General features: G+C 31.6%; 1 long non-coding RNA gene across 1 annotated transcript; it reads left to right on the top strand.

Annotated features, from left to right (window-relative positions):
• The first annotated feature begins 7,100 nt into the window (after nucleotides 1-7,100).
• LOC127739160 (uncharacterized) lies at nucleotides 7,101-11,681 on the top strand. The gene is made up of 3 exons (XR_008000309.1): nucleotides 7,101-7,280; nucleotides 8,264-8,368; nucleotides 10,883-11,681. It is a non-coding gene; the product is annotated as an uncharacterized LOC127739160 (long non-coding RNA).
• The last annotated feature ends 12,660 nt before the right edge of the window (nucleotides 11,682-24,341 follow it).

Here is a 24,341-nt window from a genome sequence, read left to right as displayed (position 1 = left end):
GATATGTTTCATTTATTGTAGCCATAATTTCGTCTTTACTTCCTGGTTATGAATTATCACTGAGTTTATACATGTTAGGAGCAACACGGTGGATGTGCTATGCGGATTCAGAAACAACTTATACTTCATGAGTATTTGAATTCACCTAAGTTTCTGGTTGGGTTTGGTTTATTTCATTTGCAGGTTTTTATGTGTTTTTGTGCAATTTTGTTTGTCTTTTTTGTCTTTTTCTTGTAACCTTGGATTTTTGACCTTCTTCGATTGTATCTTACATTAATTAATGCCTACTGCTTATTGATTAATAGTTTCACAAACGTAGTGAACACGCTATCAATAAAAATATGAACACTCTTGATGATGACATTTTATGATGACATTTTAATAAAACGATTTGTTTGAATTATACTGGGTTTTTGTATGAAGTTTATAGTCCATTCCTGAAACAATTATGTAGAAAGGTCATTTTTTTCTATGAAACAAAAGAGCACTATTTTTTTAAAAGTTTAGAATGAGTAATATTTCTGTAGAGTGTAAACAAGAGGCAAATGTCTTTTTCAATGAAAACAGGTATGACAATAATGTGGTGGCAATATCAATACAAGAAGATTGCTGTAATTTGAATTAATTTTTGAGATTTTTAAGAGGGGTTTCCAACCATAACTTGTACATAGAATGCTATTTCAAAAAGGGTAATGAATATAGTTTCATTCGGATGGGATGAATACGAATCGGCTTCTAAATAATTGGCAGTATATAATCTATTAAAACATCATTATGCGTATGTGATGTATGATGACGATGACCATAGCTGCGTATATGACAAGACCTAGAGTTTAAATCTGTATCGCATTCACCAAGCTGCAAGTGGTCTTGATAAAATATTGATGCCATAAATTTTGCCTAGGTTGTCGTAGTTCCCAATTCTTCAATCAAGTAATTTGGGTATGTGTCGAGGGGCATAGTGTTAATTATGTGAAATTTTTTTTCGATGATTCCAACTCGTATAGGAAGGACTGAAAGATCAATACATTGCAATTTTTATAAACAATGTCAGGTGCATTATTTCAAAACTTTGATGTATTCTTTTTTTAATAAGTTTTGAGTTTTAACTCAACACAATCTTCAACAATCCGATCAACTAATATCGTGACAGGACAACAAACATGACCATCCATTAATACTTAGCCAGAATTATATAAAACAATAATTGCTTTAATTTATTATTTGATTTTTTTTTTGTCCAATATGATAAAGAGATATTTGCAAACAATGATTAAAATGAATCAATTCGATCACACTGGATAATACCATCATTTTCCAATATATTGTTTCAGTCTTTTCTTGTGTATATTAAACAAATGTTAAATAAAAATACATAACCTATGAACTGATACTGTATACATTATATACATTATATTGCCAATTTAAATTAGTTGGGGGCAATTCTGGATACAGAATATCAGACGTTATTTTGTTATTCTTAAGACTGGTGCATTTTAGTTATTCTAGAATCACCTGATAATAAAAACTACCTGATCAAAAACTATATCGAAGTTGTGCTGTCATAAGATTTCTACAAGTTTGTGCAATATGCTACGTCTTCATATTGTGTGACTTCTTTTTCAATTTCACAATAACATATTTGATCACGTAATAATTCATCGTGTTTCCTTACCATAACATAAACTTTTGTCAAGTGGATTGTTAATCGGAAACATCTTGAAGGAAGTAAAATACAAAGTGCAATCAAATTGTAAACCTCAATTACTCACACGATTTTCAATATATCAAATGATTTAATTTTATCATAATTTATGTATGCTTCACATTCGTATGTTTATATAAGTCTGTTTGTAGGTCATTAACTTATAAAAGTAGTTGGAACTGCTTGCCTGTTCGGACTTAATTAATTCTGATAGGTTCTGGTTGTGTCGTGTTGCTCAGTTTGACGGTTTTTTTGTACATACGACTAGGTGGTCAAGAAAAATCGTTATGTTTCTTCCAAATTTTATTGAAATATTATGAATATTTACCGAGATGTTATCATCGAAAGATGTATAAATTATAATTCTTCTACAAAAAACAAAGAGACAAATTGGATATTTTGAAAAACATTTGTTTGTGAAAAATATTGCTTGCATGCAAGTACCGCCAAAATAAAGAATACCGAGTTACCAATTATTTGGTTTTAATGAATATATATAAATTTACCTATTTCTATTCAAATTGCCAATTGCATATTTCAACACTCTTCAACTTTGTACTTCATTTGGCATTTTAACTTTTTGATTCGACCATCGTTTTTGAATTTAGAAATACTACGAAACTTCAAACCTTCAGGCAAAGTTGACTTTAGATTAATTTGGCTATTATTTTTGATTTTTTTTTTTTTTCAAATAGCTCTTCAACTGTTATGTTTCCTATTCATCCTAGGTTTTCAAATATTCGGCTTTGTGCGTTCCAGATCTGGATGAAAGTATATACAGAAAAACTTGTCGGACGCATGCAATTTATCAAACGCTGTTTTCATTATTAACACCACTGAGTCGATACCGCTGCTAGTGGACTTTTAGTCCCCAGTAGTTATCTCAGTAGTCAGTACGTCGGTACTGAAATGATTTATAACAATCTTTTCTTAAATTGACCGGTTTTTTTTAAATTAGATATTACTGAGAAACTAACTTCGTGAGGCAAAATTAACCTGAAATGATTGTGTCTATTATTTTTGGTGTCTTTGGTCAAATAGCTCTTTAACTGTTCCAGTCACTATACATACTTGGCTTTCAAATATTTGGTTTTGAGTGTTCCTGTTGAAGGTTAATTAAAAAAAAATGCTTTGGACGCATTTGTTTGAAAATTATCAAGTGCTGTTTTCGTTTCTTCGCTGATGAGTCTTTTGTGGACAAAACGCTAGTCTGGCATGCAATATAATTAGCATAGAATGTTTGATAGTTTGTTGTTGTTTTTTTTTTATCAAAACAAAACGAAGCAACATTTAGTTAAAGGTAATAAAGAGTTTTATTCCTTTTGTGTTTTTTTTTTTTTTTTTTTCCTTTTTTTTGCCCTTTTTTTTCAATTGTTTGTTTGATATTAGGACGGCATTTTTTAGGTTAGACATTCAAGACGACATTTATTGTGTCATAAGTCAACAGAATGTATATTTTATTATTTTTACCATTCATATCATTTGTACATGATTTGACTGTTTTAGGTCTTTCAATATTCGACTATGTACTATAGGGGAAAGGGTTTTACTATGGTTTCTTGTGAAATTGTATGACCGTTTCACTATTTTACGTATTTTTCACAAACCGTTTATATTTTCCAATCAGACTTCATGAGTATTCATGCAACACATTATGTTGGACGGCCTTTAAAAGTTAAATGTTTGAAGAAAACGAAATAGCATTTTAAAGATAGTTTAGTTTTGAATCATTTTCTGTTTTAACTAGGGATAACGACAGGCAAATACAAAGAAACTGATTTGACTAATTAATATTTTACTTTAAATCTAAATTGTATACATCATACTGTATAAGCCTTTGCAGTATTTAGCAAAGACTGAAGGGGGGAAATGACAGTTACTTTTTTATCCGATATGTTATGTATTTTGTTAATAAAACGGATCTATAAACGTCTGACCTAGACACGTACTTTTGAAACGCCTACATGAACACATTTCATTGTAAGTACTTTAATAGGATGGCGAGACTTTCCGGCGTATCATCGTGCAGATTTTAAGTGTCTTTTGTATATTTTAGCTGACTTTGCTCTATTTTTAACGGTTTTAAAAACTTATGTAGGCCACTTCTTCATGTGATCGCAGTAAATTGAAATGGTATAAAAACCGGATCCATTTGGATAATTTAGAAGTTTTTTTTTATCTGCTTTCAAAGTATTCATCATAGGGACACTTATCTTCACATCTTTATAGAAGAATAGATAATAACATTAACGATACCAATTTTTCTGCACCAGATACGCATTTCGACAATAAATGTCTCTTCAGTGATGCTCGAGGCCAAAATAGTTGAAAATTCAAAGCTTATTAAAAGAATGAAAAGCGATAATCCAAAAGGTAAAAAAAAAGTATAGTCAAAACCGGGAGTCAGAGCTTTGCATGATGTATAATATAATATACATATTATAATGTATAAAAGGATTGCTTTTGATAAATTGTTTGTTAATATTTTCATTTCTTAGCTACACGATCAGAATTGTCAAAATTTTAATAGATTAAAGAAAAACTCTGTCAATGAAAGCATTATATCAAAAGTTGCTATAACATGTATAATCAAAGTGATTAAAAATTCCCCTGAAATATAAAGATAAAAAGTAAAATAACAAAAATACCGAACTCAAAATTCAAAACGGAAAGTTCTTTATCAAAAGGCAAAATTAAAAGCTCGAACACATCAAACAAATGGAAAACAATTGTCATATTCCTGACTTGGTACAGGCATTTCTTTAAGTAGAAAATGACGGATTAAACCTGGTTTTATAGCTAGCTAAACCTTTCACTTGTATGACAGTCGCATAGAATTCCATTATATTGGCAAAAATGTGTGAGCAAAACAAACAGACATTATAGGTAAAAATGTCAAAAAATAGGGTACAGCAGTCAACATTATTATATAATTTTAATCACTATAAAAACAAATAACTATTTTAACAAAGAAAAGAAAAATAGCTTATAGACACCTTATAGACAAAGTACATAAGCAAAAATGAAAGACAAGAATACAAAAACATGTCCATAACACAATAACACAATGTCTGGATGTATAAATACCGAGCCACGCCAAAAGTATATTACCAAAAATGGACTAAACAGTAAAGTTTGAAAATAAACAAAGACAAAAAAAAGAATACCATAACACGTAATTAAGATGATAAACAACGTCAGTACCTGGAATCTATACCTCAAGACCATTAGGAATCTAATGTTCAGTAGTTGTCGTTTGTTGATGTGGTTCATCAGTGTTTCTCGTTTCTCGTTTTTTATATAGAATAGACCGTTGGTTTTTCCGTTTGAATGGTTTTACACTAGTAATTTTTGGGACCCTTTATAGCTTGCTGTTCGGTGTGATCCAAGGCTCCGTGTTGAAAACCGTACTTTGACCTATATTGGTTTACTTTTATAAATTTTGACTTGGATGGAGAGTTGTCTCAGTGGCACTCATACCACATCTTCATATATCCATCATGTATTATTTGTGAAGTTGATTCGGAATATTTATCAACAAGGTCTCTGTATCTTCTGATGAACTTGTTTAAGAAAAAGGACAAGACGTTCATTGACATTCATCAACTTTCTGCTCAGACACTGGTAACGTTTTATAAAGTCTGAGTAGCAGCTGCAAGCTCTTAAATACCGAAATGTGTATCCCATATGCAGATGAAATTGTTATGTTGCTGCTAAGGAGGAGGAAATTTATAAAATCGTCTCGTTTATCATAGATTCTGGTCTTGTATTGATATGACTGCTTATGTCATATTCGAGGTATAAGTCTGAAAAGAAAGCAGTGGAAGCAATGTCTGTTGTTTCTTTAATTTCTAGCTCTGGGGGATATATTAATTGAACCCAATCCGAAAAATTGTTAGTTGGATTGTTAATGAAAAGAACATCATCAATATATCTGAATGTGAAATTAAATGATCTGGCTTCTTTGATCTTCTTGTCTGAAGGAACTCCGATCGACTCATATAAAAATAAGAAGATGTCGGAAAGGAGAGGCGCACAGTTCGTTTCCTTAGGAATGACGACAATTTGTTAAAAAAGTCTTCCTTCAAATTCAACAAACTTGCTCGAACTACAAACATTTTGAAACGGTATAATTCCCATACAACTGCATTCCTTTTCGTTTTTGGTACTTATAGGAGTAAACTTTAAAGGACTTGCCATTATTCGGGGGAAAAAACTCTTTTTTGAAGTCAGTTGGAGAATTATTTGAGGTGACCAATTGCTATTCATGTGAAAATAATCGTTGTTCTATATTTTATCATTGAGTATTGTTTATTCAGATTGTAACACAACACATCTTTTTTTTTCTCCTCATATGAGAATGATCGTAAGGATGAAAGCACAAAATTCATGATGGAAAATAATGGAATCCTGAGTGAAAATTTTTTGGGGTTCTTATGAATGTACACTAAATTACCTGTTTTTATTTGAATTGATGATTACACATTTCAATGCTCTTAAACTTTGTACTTTAATTGGCCATTTCACTTTTTGATTCGTGCTCCATTGACATGTCTTTTGTAGACAAAACGCGCGTTTGGCGTACAAAACTATAATCCTAGAATCGTCGATAGTTGTTTTTTTTTCAAAAAATATAAGACAGAATATTACGTTAAGAGTAATGGAGGGTTGCACTTTTTTTCGTTTTTTTTCCCCACTCTATACTTTAAATTGCTTATTTGATATTAGGACAAAACCTCTGAGGTCATACATCCAGGACGACATTTATTGTGTTTTGAATATTTCAACAGAACGTATACTACTTATTTTACTTTCCATCTCATTTGTACATGTTTTGGTTGTTTTCTTTTTTCTCTTTTTTTTTTTTTTTTTTTTTTTTTTTGGTCTTTGCAATATTCGACTACCAACTATAAGCGTAGGGGACAATACAAAGGTTTCGTCTGATGTTTGCATGACCGTTTCACTATTGTACGGGTTTGTAAAGGGTTTAGGTTTTCCTAACATACGTCCTATATAGTAACATGTGCCAAATTTTATGAAGGGCCTTTAAAAAAGCACTTGGTCAAGAACATAAGCATTCATTGAAGACATTGCGTTTTAGCTATGGATCACAACGACAGGCAAATATAAAGAAAAGTCTCATGAAAAAGTTATATTTTATTTCAAATCTCAATTGTTTATGTCTTGCAGTATTCAGCTCACGACTTGGGGAGGGGAGAGAGAACGACAGTTAAACTACTTTTTGCTGAACGTTATATATTTTTTTAATTAAAACGCATATATATACGTGGACAAGGCGACTTACCTAGACATGTACTATTTCAACCCCTACATGAACACAATTTATTTAAAGCACTTTTAAAGATGACGAGACGTTCCCACGTACTTCCGTATGCGTATACGTAGTTAAAATGTATATTGTATTTTTCGCTGACTTTGCTCTATTTTTAAGGTTTTAAAAGTAATATAGGCCACTCCTTCATGTGACCACAGTGAATTGAAATTGTATAAAAACCAACTCCATTTGGATATTTGACAAAAGTTTTGTTTTCGGCTTTCAACGTAGACATTATAGGTAAGTTATCCTTAAATCTTACTATTTAAAAATAAATATAGTATAAAGGAATGCTTTTTTTAAATTGTTTATTGGTATTGTCAATTCTCAGTTACAACGATCAGAATTGTATACATTTTGATAGATTCAAGAAAAACAACATTTTCTATAATCAAATTGATTCAGTCCTGAATGCAACTGAAATTAAAGGTATTTGATAAATCTGATATATATAACTTATTTTTTTTTAAGACATTACTGGCAGTTTCTATATTTACGAAACTTGTATTTCCATCTTTTAGGTGGTAAGGTCACAATCGAGGAAAAGAGGACATGTTGCGGTTATTTCAGGAGGAACGTTTCCTAGGTCATCTGTGACACATATATTGAAAATGGTCAACTGACTCATAATGCCGTCCATAAAACTTTCAAACTTCTTGATTAAACCTATTACGTTTCACTACATTTTTCCTCGTTGGCGCCGTTTCGATTTTTGAGGTGTCATGCTGTTGTACTTTTTATGAATTTATTTACTTTGCGTTTTCTCTGTATTTTTTGTTATTTCATTGATTCATCATAAAAGGTTGAGGATTCTATTTTTGGCAAATTGATGTAACTTTACGACTATTAAATGTTCCGTCCTAATTCAAGTCAGGATACTTTTCGTTGCTGTTATTGCTAAAGGTTTGAATTTTTTGCTCATATATAAATTTAATATTAACAGCATGATAAATAAATACATAATTTAAGTCTTATAAATATACTGATAAAAATATTGTTTAAGATATTTGTTATTTCCTTAAGATATAATGGATATGCTATACGTGTTTGCAAAGAAAACGAGTGAGCATTTTTCGTTTTAGTTTAGTTTTTATTTGTATTTTGTTAAGTAATGAAAAAGTCGTCTGCGGAGTCAAATACGATTCGATTCATAATTGACGAGTATAAACATAGAAAGCGACAATCATATATTGAATAACATTTTAAAATTTTCTAATCTATAGTTACAGTTTCAACGTGGTTATTGTTGTAAGAAAACGAAACAATGTTCACAGTGAAAATGTTCCTTGTTGGTATTGCTGTTATCCATGTACTAGGTAAACAGGAAGGTATGTTGTTTTAATACTTCTATTATAGTGATTTTTATGGAACCATACCTAAAACATATTTATACGATTTGAACATTGGTAAACTGCTATTGCCTTAGTTTAGTACTCCCTGATTGGTACAGGTGCCGGGGGAATAAAAGCAACAGAAGTTTACCGGTGCTACAATTCCATATCTTGATCAAGAAGATTATGACTTCCCGAACAGCGTTTGCCTAGTAGCTGTTTGATCTATATTAATTGATTTGTCTATATTATAAATTGTGTTTCAATTTCAATATTTCACAATCAGTCACGTTTAGGGTTAGACAATTTACATGACCGATAGTTTACAAATTTGGTGATGTCTTATGGTTAGAAAAGAGTCAATTACGTATCCGCTTTTTCATGTTCCCTAATCACTTGCTATAACTTTATCAACCAATCTTTAAAGGAGTAGCAAGATGGGTGTTACATGTGGAGCAGGATATGCTTATCCTTCCTGAGCACCTGAGATTATCCCCGGTTTCTGTTGGGTTTCGCGTTGCTCAGTCTTTAATTTTCTATGTAATGTTTTGTAGACTATTTGTCTTTTTGTTGTTTGTCGTTTTTTGCCATAGCTTTATTAGTTTTGTGTCCGACTTATGCATTTGATTATCCCTTTTTTATCGTCCACCTCTCTTTTACTGGTATATATAAAATTGAGAATGGAAATAGGGAATGTGTCAAAGAGACAACAACCCGACCAAAGAGCAGAAAACAGCCCTAGGCCACCAATGGGCCTTCAACACAGCGAGAAAATACCGCACCAGGAGGCGGGCTTCAGCTGGCCCCTAAACAAAATGTGTACTAGTGATAATGGACGTCACATATAACTCCGAATCATATGAATGAACTAAAAAATTAAAAAAACACAAGACTAACAAACGCCAGAGGCTCCTGACTTGGGACATGCGCAAAAATGCGGCGGGGTTAAACATGTTTTGTGAGATCTGAACCATCCCCTTTACCTCTAGCTAATGTAGAATAAACAAACACACAGCAATTCGCACATTAAAACTCAGTTAAAAAGAAGTCTGAGTCCGATGTTAGAAAAGGTACATGTAACAGAAGAAACTAAGCAAAATGACAATGATACATAAATTAACAAAAGGCTACTAGCAGTTATTGACATGCCAGCTCCAGACCTCAATTAAACTGATTGAAAGATTATGTCTTCATCATATGAAAATCAAGCACAATCCCTCCCGTTAGGGGTTTGGTATCATACCATCATAAAATATATAAGAAGAACATAACCCGTACTATGCCAACAATTGGATTTTAGAATAAATGTGTTTATTTCCGATTCAAAGACCCTATGAGTGAATCAATATTAATTCCATATTACTAGTATGCCATCTTTAATGACCTGACGCCCCCAAGGGTGACTGGGGAATAGAAGTATGGTCACCATTGGTCTTCCTCCGACCGGCAGTAAAACCCGTGCTAAAGTGGGGCGTCCGTTTGGCTGTGCGGGATGTACAAATTTGCAGCCACGTCCGGTCAGAATGGGGACGTTAAATCCGATGCCTCGTGTAAAGAGAGTGCCACGCTCTTTGCACGTTAAGAACCCTTGCAACAACTCTTTGAGGGGTCCGTAGGTGACCTGTTGCAAGGCTAAATTTCTGTCCGACCATAATCCCTTAATCTATTACAGAACCTACCTATTGTATTTATTGTGAACTTGTTCTCGTCCTGAATATGCATGAAATATTTGCCACTGGACGTTAAGCAACCAACAATCAATCAATTAATGACCTGACAACAGTATCGTAACTATATCCCTTCTGAATAAGTCTGTTTAAAGGTTTGGTTAGCTTTTAAGGTGAATGACGACATTTTTGAACTTTGTATATAATATTACCATAAAAGATTGGATGTGAAATATCTGAACGTATAAGATGTCTGCATGTTGATTTATATTTACGAATGGTGTCCTTGTACCGATAATAAAATTTAGTAAATGTTTTGACTTATTTGTGATATCGAAAACTCTGTTGTAATAATTTTTCAGTAATACAGAGATTTCTTTCGTTAAAATCAAATACGTTAATACATACACGAGCGAATCGAACAAGTTGAGATATATAAACACCATAAGATGGTGACAAGGGAACGTCACCATCTGAAAATGGATAATTAACAATATGAAATGAAAAATCATCTCTTTAATCGTTAATTTTGGTATTAAGCTTCCCGTTAAAGATGTAGATATCAAGATCAAGGAACGGGCAGTGTTCTAAAGTCAGCTCAGCAGGATAGATATATATATTTAGATAATCCTCATTCACAGTTGACCTTTAACTTTTGGCTATCTGTTTAGGTGCATCAAGACACTTTCTTTTTCGAGCTTTCCAACCTGTTGATTTTTATCGTTCCTGGTGCACTTTAGTCCAAAACACGTGTCATATGCATAGGAATTGTTATACTCGATATTCAAACCGAGTTCAATGAATAATTATACTGAAGGTTAATGTTTATTTTCTTATATTACAGAAAAGACATGTAGTGCGGATAACAAGAACACATGCGATCCTTGCGGATTAACTGGAAAATGGGTGAATGAGCTTGGATCTAAATTGGAAATAACATGCAAACTCGATTCACCGGACCGGAATTCAACAGGAGAAATCATTGGCAAGTATAATAGTGCCGTAGGTGCTGCTGCAAATTATTATCCATTATCGGGAAGATTTACAATACCTGATCCGGAGCCTAGGAATTGTATCGTAGGATTTGTCGTAGCGTGGAACAATGAAGCATATGGTAACTCAAATTCTGCAACTAGCTTTACAGGATCGTATTATAAAGACACCGATAAAATATATACCTTCTGGATACTGACTAGATACACGAAATTTATAGATATGTGGGAGAACAGCAACATTGGGCAGAACGTCTTTACCAGAATTCTTACTAATTAAACTGATATTGTTACGTAATATTTTCATTCTGGTTTTTTTTTTCAATGATTCTTAAAGTAAACAAGAAATGGGATAAAACAAATCCCTCTTTATTTTTAACAAATATAAAAAGCAATTGGTTGCTATTTATAATTTCCTTTTTAATTCAATCTTCAATGAATCATGTGTTGAAAGAAGGATGAACATATGTGTTAAACGTTACCCTTTTCCCAGAAATATCTTGTGAAATAATAATTGTCTTTAAAAACAGAAAGTGCCTCAATCGATTCTACGTTAATTTTTGTCTGTCTATCAAATAAAAACAATTGGTTTTTTTTACAAATAATAAAAATAACTTTAATACCTTTTTAATAATAACTTCTTATTTTGTCGTTTAGTGTTTACTATTTCTAATTTTTGCGATGGAAATGTCGTACATTTCCATAGTATTTGGAGTTTTGGACGACCTTTCAGTAATGCTACTTTAATTCTCAGGTTTTTCTAGAGACTTTGGGGGTATTTCCGTTAACAAGTATCAACATATCATAATCAGACGAGTGAAGTTGAAATGCCTTTTTGGAAATGTTCCGGTATTGCGTCAAATCTTAAATATCGAGCAACGTTGCTTATGTGTTTACTTATAACAAGTTATAAATAGACATTGAAAATTATCTGTATTCTTTTGTAAGTGGTCAGGTAAACTTTTTTAGGCTGCCGTTTCATTGATGCACTCCTCGCTGATCGTTTTTCATTGTTATATATATATATATGAAAATAACACTTTGTAAATTTGGTGCGTATGAAGCGCTTTTCTAGATTGACCTTCATCAGCAACGCTTAAAGCCAAACATTTGAAAGCTAGGGATGTATAGATGCGAAGAAAAGGTCAACTCTACAGGTTTCACAATTTGGTACTGATACAGAACACTACTTGAAACACTCCTGATACTGAAATTTACCCAGCATCTCAAGATGATTGAATACGCTGAACTCAATGATGAAATGTTTGCTTCCAGTGAAGTTCATCTAATGTTATGAATTTTATACACAATGTATATTACCACAAAACTCAAATCAAGTTTGAATTTGGGTGGCGCCACACCAATTTGATTCCTAGTTCTTTGGATTTTACCGCTCTGGTTTTGGAGAAATAGATTTAATTACCGCTTCCGCAAATTTTTGGTCCACATGCCGCTCCAAAATAAGTTTCTCCTTGAATTTTTTTTTCACATAGACGTTTTTCTATTGCATATATTGTTTTGATCGATTCAAACGCACGTGTGATAAATCGATTTGGAAATAAAAGGTCAAAAATCGTTGCCGTGGACAAGTAGTTATTGAACACACAGTTATCCGCAATGCATCTTGTTTTACCTTTGAAGACCTGTTTTAGGAGGCAAAAATTAAAAGTTCTTTCGTTAGATGACCACAATCACATCAATATTTGTTAGAACCATCGTCATCCCCAATCCTTGTTTCAACAGGCATAGACCTAATTTTTTTTGGATGAAAATTAATTGTAAATTCGCATGAATTTCATAAAAAAATCACAGAATTATCTTTTTTTGATGAACCCCATATCCTCTTGTTAGTCTATTGGCATACAAGCAGAACTCTTTGATAAGAGGAAATTTAAGTGTTCCAACGTACGAGACCAAGGTGGTGATATTGTGATTGGCATGCTCATAATAATAAGGGATGTGTAATTGGTTCAACCACGTCTAGCCAAGCTAAAAAGTTTTAAATGCATTGCAGCTTTTAGGAGCAAAAGGAAAGAGTATTTTGCTCAGTCAGAATAATGCATGTGAATGTGGTGACAGGTATTTTAAGGGAATATTTTAATACATTGAGATCTACATGCATAGCAATATAACTATCTTACTCAGGATGTTGTTTTAATACAAAGCAAGAAATATTCACCTCACTCATTATGTTGATCCTAAATATAGATAAATAGTTCCAACTGGATGTCAAGCAGCCAATAAACAATCATTACCATATAATGAAAACAACTATATCAAAAAATATTTAATATCTTTCAGGGGCATTTTTTTGGATACATACACATATTTTAATTGTATTCAACATATGTCACTTACCTAACATAACTCCTCTTGTAAAACTGCATCTGCTATGCTTCCTTAATATATATATATGTATAGATTCAAATGAAAATTCACGCAGACAAAGCCTATTTGACGAAAATAATCAAATTTAAATAAACTACAGTGAAACCAAAACGTCTGGTATGGAACAGGCACCAATAAATCAAATTATATGCATAAGAGCATGTTTCTCCTCGTTTACTATGAAGTAACCCAGTTATAACATGTACATAAACTCTAAATTGCACAATTTAAATAGAAATATACCGCTCGCTTCAATTGTAGAGCACTCGCCTAAAAAAAACTCATTTTCAAGAAACAAATAGAATCAAAAACATTTCGCTCGCTCGCCTCATAATTTTTGGAGCTTTTGCCCGAAGAACTTCAAATCAAATTGGTGTGACCTCAAGTATGAATTAGAGTGGCGTCACTTTTACTGTTCTAGAGTAATGCCCCTTTACAAATAGAAAAAAATGCAGAATTTTTTGTTTCCGTTCTATAACTTAAGTTTGCCTTAATCTAATGTTATGAACCTTATACACAATGCTTATTACCACAAAACTCAGATCAAATACGAATTTGGGTAGCGTCACTTTTACTGTTATTGGGTTATGTTCCTTTATAACGTTATATGCAAGCGGGGGCATCATCTGTGTCCCATGGACACATTCCTCATTTATTCTTTCTTTGGTTGTCCCTTTGGTATCTCCCGCCATTTTTAATTGAAACACTGATACCATCTTTTTCAGATATAATAGAGATGCCAATAACGGTGTAAAAATACACGTAGCAACGCTAAGTGCCAAATATTTCATGCATAGTTAGGACAAAAATATGTTAATCTGAAAACCCGGTGGAGTTGAGGAAGGGTAAATCAAAGCTGGAACATAGAGATTAGTGTGTTTGACCTTACAGCACGTATTCCAATTATTATCAGAGTTTTACACTTTTTTGATTCAAGTACATAGTGTTGCACATTCTCGAAACACGTGCTTTTCATTTAAAGTTGAATGCATATAAGACATGTTAGAGTTAATGAAATGTTGAAAGAAGAATTTATAAAAAAAAAAAATCGAACTCTAAGGTAAATTCAATAAAATACTCCGCGGGGCGCAGCTTTATACGACCGCATAATTCGAACCCTGAACAGTTGGGGCAAATATGGACATTACATTCAAGCTTGATACAGCTCTAAATTTGGATTGGTATTAAGTATTTGACACATCATACGTTTCTGACACAGAATAAATGTGGTCAAAGAACTGAAAAATTTGAAATAGGACTTTTACTTATTATGGTCCAATATCCAAAATCTAAAATCTAAAACAACTTTTGATGTTGGACCCTTTGTACCACAAGGACAAACAAACTTCCACGAAGTTCTTCATACAATTTACAAAAAAAAGATAAAAAATAAAACTTCCAAAATATCTTTCCCCATTAATACAGTCCTAAATTTATCCAAAAGAAATCGCATCAAAATGATGATGGATTGAAAATCAGCTTATCAGCCACTACACTTAGAAAACGCAAAATGTTCAAATAAATTTGTTATACATATTATAAGTGTGTTATATTCATAAATGTCAATATCTACTTAATTACAAATGTAAATATGTAATACAAATTGCGTGTAGTTTTTATAAAAAGAAAAAGAATTTTTTTTTTTTTTTAATAATAATAATAATAATAATAATAAAAATAATACATGTAATAACATTTTTTTTTGAAGAGGGTAACACAGTTAGCTGTAAAAATTTCCCTGGGGCACTCATGAAATACCTTGAAATATAACAAACAAAGAATTAAACAAATTATAAAACAAATACACACATGAGCTAATGTGTAGGGAATTAATACATCACAAACTTTCTTTCATTCATTTTGATATTTAATGCCCATGATTAGTTATTTAGTTTTAAAAATGTTTAAATAAACAACATTTTAATTAACTTCATTGTTCCTGTCCTGGAATGTAATGTCAGAAACTAGACATGATCATCTCTACATATCAACAAACTCCTGTTTGTTAAGTAATACTATCGGTCCCTTTATCAGCATTAGGTGATAGATTTACATATCTACGTAACCATTTTATAATTGAGAAAAGATATGAAACTAGATGTAAGACTGAATACAAAGTCTTTAAAAAATCTATAAAACTTTCCTTTACTTATATTCAAAATGTCTTATAATGAAGTGTAAATTTTAAACGATATTTATAAATAATTTCTTCTCTGAAATTAGATTTGATGTTATATCTTTTTTCAACTATGACTCTACTTATAATTTCTATTAATTGTGCAATACAGCTCTGAATTGGATTGTGACTATATATTTGACATAGCATAGTTTCTGACAGAAAATGAATGTGGTCTAAGAACTTAAAAATTTGAAATTGGAAATTTACATAGAATGGTCCAATATAAAAAAAAATCTATTTATATGGTAAGAATACGCATATCAAAGAAACTAAAGAATCTAATTTTTGATGAAATCAAACAATGTTTAATTTTGGACCCTTTGGACCTCAATGTGGACCAATTTGATAACAGGGCCTAAAATACAAAATCTAAATACATGAAAAGTTTCAGCACATCATGGAACCCCATATATTCAGTTTTTGTTGAAATCAATCAAACTTTAATTTTTGACCCCGATTTAGACCAACTTGAAAACTCAAAAATTTAAATACATATTTAGATTCAGCATATCAATGAAACCCTTAAATCCATTTTTTTTTTAAATCAAATCTTAATTTTGTACCTTTTGGACCTCAATTTTGACCAATTTGAAAACAGGGCCGAAAATCCAAAATCAAAATACATGGTCAGATTCAGGAAATCAAAGAATCCCATATATTCAATTTTTGATGAAATCAGACAAAGTTTAATTTTGGAACCTGATTTCGACCAACTTGAAAACTGAGCCCAAAATCAAATATCTAAATACATGTTCAGATTCAGCATATCAGAGAACCTCTTGAATCCAATATTTTTTTAAAAATCAAACAAGCTTGAATTTTGGACCCTTTGGACTTTAATGTGGACCAATTTGAAAACACGCCCCGAAATTAAACAAGAGTGCACATACTGGAATGTCTCGCCTGTTTACTTATCATTGACTTTATGTTGAAAGTCTGTGATATAAATATTTTACTACAGGTATCACATAAACATTGACCAATTGAACATGAAAATGAGTTCAAGGTCATATGAACCCTGCCAGACAGACATGTACACCTCACAATTATTCCATACACTAAATATGATTCACCTTTTGTTTATAATATCTGCAAAATAGGCCAAACCACAAAAACTAAAATTGTCCAATGAACCATGAAATCGAAATCATGGTCAGAAAAAACCTGTCAGTTGGACATGTACCCCTGACAATAATTCCATACACCAAATATAGTTGACCTATTGTTTATAGTATCTGAGAAATAGACCAAACCACAAAAACTTAACATTGTTCAATGAACCATCAAATTAGGGTCATGGTCAGATAACACCTGTCAGTTGGACATGTACCCCTTTCAATAATTCCATACACCAAATAAAGTTCTAGTGAAATACTCACTTATTATGAGTCACTGATTCATGGAATAAGGTAGAAGTCAGGTAGACATTGCAAGGAATCCATATACCAAATATAGTTATCCTATCACTCATAATAAGTGAGTATTTCACTTAACAAAAAACTGTAATTTTTTTTCAAGCAGTCACTGAAACATGAAAATGAGATCAAGGACAATGGACATATGACAGACGGAAACTTCATAACATGAGGTATCTGCATACAAGGTATGAAACATCTAGGTCTTCTACCTTCTGAAATATAAAGCTTTAAATAAATAGTTTACGCCATCGACGCTGGATTGTAATACCTATGTCTCGGTTAGATTAAGAATTTCAAAGAACATGAAATCAAGCAAATATTAATGTTGGACCCTTTAGACCTTAATTCAGCATATCAAAGAACCTCAAGGATTCAACACTTTGAATTAAACCCCATTGAAATTGGTCATGAAATAAGCAATTTAAACAAAGTATTAGAAAAGTATTGTTTATGGCCCCTTTTTCCTAAATGGTTAGAGTCATAACCTCTAAAATCAATCCAAACCTTCCGTTTATGGTATGAAATCTTGTGGTACAATTTCATAGAGATACATACACTTATACACAAGTTTTTGTCTCGAAATAAAAAAAATGTATGTTTAAAGCCCCATTTTGGTCCCCAATTCCTAAACAGCTAGGACAATAACCCCTGAAATCAATCCCAACCTTTCTGTTGTGGTATGGAACCTTGTGCTATAATTTTATAGAGATCAATACACTTATACTCAAGTTATTGCCTGGAAACCAAAATGTCCTTTGACGACAAATGTCTTCGGACGACGACGATTTTTCGCCTCTTTTTCGCCTCAAATTCCTAAAAGCTAGGACAATAACCCCCAAAAATCCATACACTTATACTCAAGTTATTGCCTGGAAACCAAAATGTCTTCGGACAACAAATTTCTTCAGACAACAATGCAGACATCGCCATAACCTATAATACGTAGCAAAAATTTTGCGGTATTATAAAAAGGGGATGTCCATGAAAACTGACAAAATCAAACGTCAGACTTTATCAACCAACAGAACAAATAGAACGAAAACAACTGTCATATTCATGATTTTGTACAGGCATGTTCGGAAGAAAATGGTGGGTTGAACCTGATTTTAAAGGTAGCTGAACTCCCACAACAGTTGTTTATAGTTTTGTTATATTGACAAAATTGAGGGAGTTACCCAAACAGACATAATTGGTTAATGTGACAATAATTGGGATCCAGCAGCCAAAGCTGTGTAAATATACATCACAGGTATACAACACAACTGACTAAAAATTTCAAACGAACATACAAATAAATCTAACAAAGACACCAACAAAAAAGTTTTTTGCAGTTGATAGTAAATTTAACAAAGACGCCAACAAAAAATGTTTTGATAGTTGATAGTACATACAATATATATACTATACAATTTCGCAGTAAAGTACAAATTAAGTAAAATATAAATACAAGGAAAAACAAAATAATAACCTTCTATGTCCGAATCACACTCAAATTAAAATGTTCCAGAGTGCAAGGTACTGATTGAGAAATGCATTACTCAGAAAATTCCTAGGATAAACATCTATTGGAAAAAATTGTATTGTGTATTTTTTATTAAACGTTTTCATCATGATAATATTTTGGTAACTACATATCATGTTGTAAACTACATTTCTGCAAGAAATATAATTCAAATGAACCAGAAAAGAAAAGAAAAGGGTGCAGTCTAGTATTCACTTTACTTTTTTTAATTACTGCCATATCAATATGCATCTGTTTATACATACAGATATCTGAGATGACTAGTTGTCCATGTGTATGGTATGAATGGCCTGTGTATAAACTCTTTGATACCTTATTACCTAATCATTATTTAAAACCCTGCCTCCATTGCAGAAATAGTATGTATTTGTCTAGCATTCATAGATATATTTGACCTACATGACACCTTTATGTAAAGGTGACATTATCCAACTCTATCAAAAACAGACAAATCAAGGTAACAAGCAAAAACTGTGGTAAACCTCTGAACTCCAAAAAGAGTGAGGGTAAACACACAGTCAAAATTTCACAAAAGGGAATAGGATACAATCGGAAAAAATACAGATGAGTGAACCATATAGGTATCCAATATTTAAGACTGCGAAAACTTTGATTTGAGACACCGTAACATCACATCGGTCAACCTATTCATGATAGTGATTATAAAACTTATGTAGTGTCGATTTCAGTTGTTCTTCCTCACACCTCTGTTGTAGCAGTTTATATATGAATCATATCTCTGTTAACATGAATTATATAACAGTGAAATGCATAAATTCCTTTTTAAAGTAATATTAATGACTATAAGCATGTGATAAGAAACAGAATTAAGTTTTGATATTTGTTTTGAAAAGAGGACAAACATAATTGTATTAAAGTTTATTAACACAATAACAGCATATTCAATAGTATAGCATTATTCCCAGGTTTCAATACTATTACCACATCCAATACCTCATAGTAACTTGTTTACAATATATTCTTCTAAAATATGTTGTTTACCAACAAGATTGATAAACAAAAGTTAACAACAAAAGTTCATATTAACAGACATGTTATAGCTTGATAGAAGTAGACATCAAAGCTTCTGGAATCATTTACCAGAAATTCCCTGATGATATTGTTCTGATCACATTCACAAATATGTTTCAGATACCTAAAAATAGATGAAATAGAGCAAATTATTATCAATATCAAGTTGTTTTGATTTGGTCTACTTTCATCGAGCATTTTATAGTTTTAAAATAACTTAAGGAAGTTATTAATTTTTGTATATCCAATTGAATATGTAAACTCATACTTTAATTTGCATAAACCATCTATCCCATTGCTTTCTGTATTTCTCTGAAAAAAGACTCATTAGGGTTGTTCCATAAAAACTTACATGGGACCCAGGGAAGGGACTTTGAAATCGCAAATATAGGTGGATTTAAAAATTATTTTGAACAGTCAAAATGTAAAGAGAAAATCTAAATTGCCTCTATAGTTTTTACTCTATTTTTAAAATGCTTTCCCTGGGTACCATTTATGTTTTAATGGAACTGCCCTTAAATGTAACATCTCCAATAATGTTTATTCTTAAAACTGAAAACCTTTTACATAACAAGGACTTTGAAATAAATAGATTTGTTTTACTATAAATAGCTCAATAGTTACTATTAAGCCAAATGCCATACAGGACCGATCTTCAAAACCTTGACTGAACATATGTGTGGTATTTCAGAGAATAAGGTGGAACTTGTATCTGAAAATATTTATAAGCCATAGGATATTTCTTTAAAAAAAATAGGTCATTACATTCAATTGAAGAGTAAATAGGACATACTGTAAATTCAGGTATTTTTATGATTTTGTTTATCATTGCAAAAATTACGAGAGTATAGGGTACCTAAAATAAGCGCGTTTTAATTTTGATAGCATTCTTTTGATGCAGAATTTCCTGATATCACAATAATTAATCTTTCATTGTTGTAAATTTTTCAACAATCGCAAAACAAATGCATCCAATAGTTTCTGAATTAACCGAAATCTCAATATTTGTAAAAATGTATTTCAGGTTAACTACCATAAGTAGTTTTTTGCTTCTTTAATGAAAGTTCTTGTTAAATTTGTTAACTGTCAGAATGAGATAGAGAATATATTTTTTTTTAAATTGATTGTTAAATCATCAATTATATTCTTAATTTATAATTCTACACGAAATTCCCTTTAAAAGTACTATATATATCCCTGCAATGGAAAGTGATCAGTGAAGTAAATAGTAAATAATTCATTACATTACTGTAATATACAATGGTTTCGAGCTTTATACTTCATTTTGATTTTTTCAAATTTTTCATAAAGCAAAAATTGTATGTACCTTAACTTCGAATACGAACTTCTAATGCAATTCATTTGTTGCAAAACAGCATACCTAATGGCTTCCTACTAAAATGAAATAAAAGAACAGAATTCTAATGTCCCCTGCATTGCACATATTTTATATTTCCAAGGGGCATAACTCTGACAAGAATTATATCCATGAGAATGCTAACGGGGCCATTTTCCATAAATCTAATATTTCCAAGGGGCATAACTCTTTTCAAAACAGTTGATAAGTACTGATTTAAGAACTTGTCCAAGACATTGCTGATATGAACCTTTGGTATAAATTTCATAACAATCTGGCAAGAACTGTACACATGAGAGCACTTACAACATGTACATTGCAATTTTCCATATTATTTTGACAAGAATTGTACATGTGAAAGCGCTTATAATGCAATTTCCATATAAATAAAAGTTTAAAGGGGCATAACTCTTTTAAAATAATTCATTGACACTGATTTTTGAACTTGTCCAGACATTGATAATACAACTTTTATAAAAATGTGGCAAGTGTAATTACAAGACCTCAAGGACGGACAGACATACGGATGCTCAGACAACTTGTATTTTTTTTCCCTCGCAAAGCCTATCACGGGGGACAAGAAATGGAGAGAGAAATTAGACGTCCAAGAATTTGTAGTTCCTGTAACACTAAAGTCACTGATTGTGATGCCAATAACAGGTAAAAGTCATATGACAAGTCCTATTCAATATGTTCAATAACATTCATGAATATGAACACAAGTGAAAGGATTTTGAAAAAAAAAAATTTAACAAATCAATAGTTATCTGAGACACTGATGTTCAATATAACTGTCAACCAATGCATCTTATACTAAGAGATGGCCAACTTCATCATCAAGAACTATTAAACTTTAAAGTGAATAAAGTGTATCTGAACATGATTTGTAAGTGTAGTATAATTTAAAATATGCTCACGAAGAATTCTCCAAAACACCCTGTAAATAGTTTTTAACCTTTCAGGTAAAACAAGAGTCTAAATGCCACTTGTTAAGTTTTAATAAAACAATACAGAAGCGTGTCATAAAAAATGTTATTAATTTCATGTGTGCAAAGCACTTTTCTGGATTTATCTTCATCAGGAACACTCACAGCCAAATATTTGAAAGCCAAGGATGTACAAGAACCGAAACAGTTGAAGAGCTATAAATAACATAAAAAGATCTTTCAAAATTGTCAAATCCATCTGAGGTCAACTTTGCCTGAGGGAGTTGAAACGTAGTGTCTACAATACCTAGTTTTAAGTCACTGTCAGCTTTTTCCTTTACTTTCATTTGTGGTAGATTTATTTCCCCTTTTCACTTCTATTTCCTGTGTTTTATTATATCTGAAAAAAAGTATAACAGAATCAGGCTAAAAATTAAGCATACAAATATTGTTTCATAATACAACTTTGAAAATTGCTTGGGAAGACAGAACTTATACAAGTACTTAAATGTTAATATAGTAATTGCACCTGTCATAATTATATATGTCTACAAATTTTGATATTCCTTGCATTTAGCTTCCAATGTTGTGGTCTTACACAACTTTCTCAGGTTAGGGTAGAGTTGAATATTCACAAACATTTTAGTGAAGCCACTTTATTAATGCCTGTCCAAAGCCAGGAGTCGTTTATTCAGTGGTTGTCATTGTTTGCTATCTGTTATAATTGTTTTTCATTTATTTTTCTATTAATAATAAATTTGGTTGTTTGTATTCACTTTTGAATTGTTTCATATTTTGTCATCAATCGGCCTTTTATAGGTTCTTTTACACTATGGATCATTGATAAAAGTAACCTGTAAATGTTCACATATTTGTTCTTTATTCTTAAAAGATAGTTGTCTCAATGTCAATCATATCACATCTTACTTTCACATAATAGAAATCAGTTAAACAATTAAAGTATGAACGAATTTCAAGTAATACAAAATTAAATGATGATAGATACGTATACTGAAATCAGAGGTGGTGACACAGGGTGCTCATTTCCCAAATCCTGCTTTTTTGTAATTTTTTCCCAATTTCCCCCCTTTTTTATTACTTTTTCCCCACATCACACTTTTTTACTCCGTGTATCACCCACAACCCCACTTTATTTTACCCCCTATATCTCATGTACCAACTTTTTTTACTCTCCCCCTCCCCCACATCCCACAAGGATGTCCTCTCCCTCAAAGCAATATCAAAGTCCTTAATCTTTTGATATAAAAATGTGCAAAAACTTAGTTTACTGGTATAGAAATCAGCAAATTCTAAAATCTAAGGTCTATTTTGATAAACTAGCATTTTGTAGTGTTTACGTTAATGTTTACCTCACATTTAATAAAATAATTTCTACAAATTGCAATTATACCTACACCCCTATTACAAAATTAAGACTGAACCCAAACAACAGCATAAGTCCAAAAAAAATATTCCGACATGAGAAAACTGTTTGAATAATTGTTAGGTTTATATTTCTGTACCGGGGATCGGAACCGACGTATATCCATTTGAGATGGTGCACCATGTGTATACCTGAAAAAAAAACAATATAGGTTTTAAAGAAATCCTGCTTACATTTTATAATTCGAATGTTATTATGATAAGTTTTATTTCATTGGTGAGTGTCATGACAACAAAAAAGGTTTTTACATATTTATATAAGTTTTTCATGACATCACAGGCAAAATAGTTCTGTAAGTTTCCACGACAGATTTGATTTGGGCATAATTTTCTGTGCATTTCATTGGAATTATAAGTAATGAAGATTATCTTTACAGAGTGTATTGATCTGTAATCTCTGCCTTTTACTCGCAATTTTACAAAACAAATCTTTCAGACTTTATCTAGTTTGTGACTGAGTCGACTGAGTTTATACATAAAATAAATCCTTCAAAATAATATTTATTACGATGTTAAATTCATGAGTAACAGAATTATTTTTTAACATTATTTAAGGAATGACTGTAATATTTTTTCTGTCTATGAAGAAATAACATCAAAAATGTGGTGCACACTGATTAACCCGCGTAGCGGGTTATTTTAAAGTGTGCACCACATTTTTTATGTTATTTCGAATAGACAGAAAAAATATTACAGTCATTTCTTATAATTTAATTCTAAATTCCATTTTAAACCGAAGTAAACCATGAAAAAACGTTGATGACGTCACGGTCACATGACAAAATTATGTCTATGAGCTGATAAACAAAACAACGTCAGCCAATCAGAAGACGTGTTACATACAAAATTAAAATATATAAATATATAAAATGTATGTGAAGGAGTGTCATGTTCTTTGGTTGTACTGTCAACATACATTTGTTGCACATAACAGAAGGTCCCCAAGAAACTTTCCAGTAGGAAAATATAATAGAATATTTCTTCCATTTGGAACTAATGTTATAAAGGAACTTCTATTTCATGACAGTACAAGAGACCATCTAGCA

Source organism: Mytilus californianus, unplaced genomic scaffold (genome assembly GCF_021869535.1).
Source record: "Mytilus californianus isolate M0D057914Y unplaced genomic scaffold, xbMytCali1.0.p SCAF_4, whole genome shotgun sequence".
Classification (NCBI taxonomy): Eukaryota; Metazoa; Mollusca; class Bivalvia; order Mytilida; family Mytilidae; genus Mytilus; species Mytilus californianus.
This window is presented reverse-complemented; position numbering and strand designations above follow the sequence as displayed.